The sequence below is a fragment of the Crassostrea angulata genome, chromosome 10, assembly GCF_025612915.1.
Source record: "Crassostrea angulata isolate pt1a10 chromosome 10, ASM2561291v2, whole genome shotgun sequence".
Lineage (NCBI taxonomy): Eukaryota > Metazoa > Mollusca > Bivalvia > Ostreida > Ostreidae > Magallana > Magallana angulata.
This window is the reverse complement of record NC_069120.1, coordinates 26,435,524-26,440,845: the sequence shown is the minus strand read 5'-3', so window position 1 is coordinate 26,440,845 and position 5,322 is coordinate 26,435,524.

The following is a 5,322-nucleotide window of genomic DNA, read 5'->3' as shown; positions in this document are numbered from 1 at the left end:
TCTCTATAAATTTGGCTTGAAACCAAATTATATTGAAACTTCAAATTTAGTATAGTCATGGTATTCTATGTACCAAATAATGACGGGATATATAGTTTTGTCGAACAGATATTAGTAACTTAAGTCAGATAGTCCTCTTTAGAATTGACTAAAAACATCGACGTCGCCTGACGTCACGGCGCAACGAGAAGTACAAATAAAATGGATTTAACTCAGGAAAAAGCCGATACAAGCTGTGAAAATGCTCAATGGTGCAAAAAATAAGTCAACAATTATTTGCAAGTTTGTGTTTAACTGTAATAAATTTTGTGGGGGTGGTGGTCATTGTATTTTGAATATAAAACAGTCCGAAAGAGAGTAGAATATCTGTAAATATTTGGTCTTAAAAGAAGTAAAGTCAACCGACGTTCAGGCTTATCTTTACTGTAAACTAAGATATACACGGTTAGAAAATGAAAACATTGAAGAACTAACTTATGATTCTCGAGCAAATGTGTGCAAATAAGATGTTAAGTGGTTCAGTGCCATTTTAAATTGTAAGAAAAAAGGCACAAGAGACTAAGCGTGATATAAAGATGGGGTATATCTATAAACTCTGCGTGTTTAATTTTGACGTCATATTTTGAACGTTACCGTGCGCCGTGGTGACAAAACATGTTGGTTTTAAAAAGGGGTAACAAAAATACCCTTTCATCAAATGAACTAAAACTTCGCATATCAATAACATAAGTGTTGGTGCACAGATTAATCTGTTAAGTATGACTTTCATGAAAAATATATGATAGACAGCCGCATTGTCTTCGTATTTTTTGATTGACCCTCGTATAAACGACAATTAAAGTTTTATGATTGATAAAAATATCCATGGGTTCACTAGTATTACAAATGATTTAGAGGACGATCTGCTTGTTTATTGTAAAATTTTATTTCTATTTTACGCGGACGACATAGTTTTGATAAAGTTTGTATACACTGTGAAAAGTGGAAACATACAGCAAATGTAAAAAATCTAAAATAATGATATTCTCGAAAGGATCTGCCCCTACATTTAAATGTACTTTTATATAATGGTGATACATTATAAGTAGTAAAAGAGTATAGCTATCTAGGAGTAATTTTTTCACGTTCTGAAGTTTGGGGCAAAGTTAATTCTATAGCATGAAAATATGTTATGTAACTTTATATGTATGTATCTTTTTAATTGTAACACAAGAGGTGAAATAAATAATTTATCATCCTGCATGAAAATAGTTTTGGCAATTGTGGTCTGTCCTATATATGGACTAGCAAAACGCTATCGATATTAAATGGCTTAAATTGTATTGTTAATCAAAATTTAATAGACCAATTTAATAAAAAGTTGACCTCTGAATTATCTATTTCTTCAAACTTTATTTTTATTTTGAAGACTTTTTAATGTTATTGTCATGAAAATAACAAAAGGATGACTACACTAAACGCCGTATTATGCGTCCTTTTTCAGTCACTATTGTTACGTTCATTCCTCGCTAAATTTTACTTCGTCGTGCATGGAGTTTGATCAATTTCGAATAGAAATGTATTGTCATAATGGTTTTAAACTGCCTTGCAATAAAATTATTCGTTGTATTCTTACCCTTATTGCTTTGAAAATATCTGGAATTTAGACTTTTCTGCGCTTGATTGAAGATAAGAATCATAAATGTGCATCAAGGATGGAAGTTATATTGTAATGAGTGGGCTAAAATGAAAATAGCGTACTATATTAATTGAACGCTCTCTCTCTCTCTCTCTCTCTCTCTCTCTCTCTGTTAACATGTTCTTAAAGTTTCAAAACAAAATATATATCATATTAAAATATCAGCCGGTATGAGTAGCCAATGATTACCCCTGCGAATGTTATTGTCATTTAAATTTTAGACCACGTTTTTTTTATTATACCCTTTCAGTTTGCAGTAAAAATCATGCCTCGTGTTTATAGTCTATTTCATAGAATCTAGGTACTTGCAGTCAGATAAAATATCTACTTAAGATATGATAGTAACCAATAACTACTAAGTACACATTATTACATTTTCAAAACTCTACAAGGAATCACTTATTTATACGGTATATATATATATATATATATATATATATATATATATATATATATATATATATATATATATATATATATATATATATATATATATATACATCACTTGTTTTGGCAATGGTAATTTCTACATGAAGAAAATATAGGATATTAATTTCATACAAAAATCTTGAAATAGTAATGGATATCACAGTTCAGCGTCCAATCTATAGTCATGTACATATTTACGGGGGCCTATTCATGAAAGTATCTTTCAGCCGAGCGTTTGGTTGATCCTTCTTAAGACATGTCCTATGATGTGTCTAAAGAATGAAAAGTGGCAATAACACACTGTCAACCATCTCAAAAAGCTATAAAACGAAATATAAATCAAAATTAAAGCATAAAAAGATAGAGGTAGGATCAGGGGCCCGTTTCTCAAATCAAAGTACTGAAGAACTGGCGGGAGTTGATTTTGTCGATGTTTATTTATCTTAAAATCAATGATATGTTATTTTGCATGACAAGTACATGTAGTTTCTAATTTGAACTACGCACATTTTTATGATATGAATTTTTGGACTTTTTCGACAAGAATGTCGAGAAACCTCCATATGAATCATGTTAAATTATATTTAAAGATAATTCAATCAAACTATGTATCAGTAATAGAAATATTTCTCGAAAATTGTATGGATCCAAGCAATATTGAACTCAAGTCTCGTTCAACCAAACGCTCGGCTGACACCGTAAATCTCCGACAAGGATTTACGGAGACAGCCGAGCGTCGAGTTGAACGACTATATTGAACTCTGGCGTAGGAATACATGCGACTACAAAAAATATTTAAATTGTTCGTAACATTTAAAATCTGACTATTTTCAAGGTATTTATAAACAAGTTTCCTTGAAAAACAATGCTTTAGCATACATTACATCGAATTCATAAATTATTTTCAAGAACTAAGTCTTGTCAGCAGCATTGATTTGTGCTGAGGTCCAAACACTGTTTCACTTTCGGTTTGTCTGAGTAACTGCATAGGAGAGTTGATTAAAATCAACTCCCAAAAAGCGTAAATCTGGGCCTAAATTAGTCCGACTAACGAAGTTACGCCAATATTTAGTCGGGTCTAAGTTGCGTTTCTGAAAGAGGCGTAAGTTAGGGTTTAAATGTCGAAGAACTTAGACATCTCCGCTGAGTACTAAGCATGCGCATATCGTATTTTATTTTGCTTTAAGGCTATGATTATATGTGGTGGATCAATTTTCCAATTCATATATATAGTACATGTACCCGAAAGTACGCACATTTTTCTATACCACTGTGCATAGTTCAAGTCGTTCATAACAGTGTATATCTATGAAAGTAGAACAAATGCCTGTACACTTCTTAACATAATGAAATTTTAGAGAAAAACAGTTGATATGAAAAAGGCATATATGAGAAGTTTCAGAAACCAAATATATGACAATTCAATGCATTGAAGATGGTGTTGAGGCATAATCGTACATATTAATTGAACGAAACAATATATAGAAATTAACTCCAATGTTCGTGTAAACTTCAAATATTTTTAGAATACAGGGAGAGGGAACAGTAGATATGCCCGCATACATCTGCAGAATGATAAGTATGCTTCATATAGATATATTTAGACACTTTCAGATGCTGGGATAAGGCTTGATTCTTTTTTACCATATCACTTTATTATTTATAGAAAATAATATGTCCATGGGTTATAAACAGCAACCAACTGAAATCGAAAATATCTACTGTATAACTAAATTTACATGAACCTTGTCCATGTGTCCTTTCTGATATATTTCATTTTGTCAAATAAAATATACAACATGACTAAATGACATGGAAACGATTTTTGATTTTCTGCGATTCAAATGATAATAGTTTTGAAAGATATTGTCAACAATTAACAAGACAGAAATTATCAACATTTGTGGCCGGGGTCTCCCCAACTCCCTTTCCTGTTTTTGGTTTAATTGATTGAATGTTTTGTTTTGTTTTTCGGGGGGAGGGGGGGGGGTGTTGAAAGTAATAATATTAAGTAACTTTAGTAACATCTGTGACTGGGCGAATTCATGACAGAGCAAAACTGTTTGCAAGTGTAGAAGGGCGGAAATTACACGGGACGAAAATAACCCTGTATACAGTATCTTGATAAAAATAAGTATGACAAATGCACGCTAGTTAAATTTGTAAATAATGCACACTGTTGTAAAACTGCTAAAACAACGCTTTTGTATTGCAAGTCGACAACTTCGAAATAAAAAAAACATCCCTTGATAAACATACATCTTTAAAAATAAGATGAAACAAAACTATCATGAATTCAAGTAATTAAAGACCAATTCAGTTAAATGAGTACAAATAAACAACACATATGCATATGCACGAAGATCATCGATAGTACCTGTAAACCATACCTATTTAAAAAGAATCGATGTTTAATTTGAAGGAAATTGAACACTTAATCCTAGAATTAATAAGATTAATGAATTTCAGCTCCGAAAATTCAAGGTGTGCATGTGAAATTTTAGAATATTCAAGAACCTTGACAAACGCTTGTCAATAGATCTACAATTGATACACACTCTGCACGCTTCTAAAACAAATTTAAGTAATATTTTAACAAAAATTGATTGTACATTTATCTAAATGCGAGTTCATAAACATTCAAAATACATGTAGCTTTCATACGGTTTTGTAAAGATACTAGGAGTAAAAAAATGAAAATGAAAATGTATACGTGTTGTAAAGTTGTAAGTAATATATCTGTAGGTAATAAATATACAAAAAACTACAAGGACAAATTACAACTGTAAACGTTTTGAGTTGCTTCTATTCAAAGGAGTATTCTCAATATTTTGAAATCAGTTTCGTTTCATAGGTTCAAATTTGATTAGAAACATTAAATTCTAGTCTATGCTTACTGAGTATTAATTTAAAAATCAATAATCTATTCATACTTATGTATACATCTATCTTGTTGGGGAAAACATGTTTAATTTGAAATTAGAGCATCTTTTTAATTATTGTGTTTATATCATTTATCGGGGTATACCCATCTTTCATTCTTCATACTTAAAGTAGATATCATTAACGAGTAGTAATGTATATTATATGTGTTTAATAAGGTAAGCCCATTAATAATCAAATTAATTTAATCTTAATTTATTTAAAGATAGGAACAGTTATCGAACAATAGGTATTTTTTTAAGTTATACGTACATGTGCAGATATTTCAATAA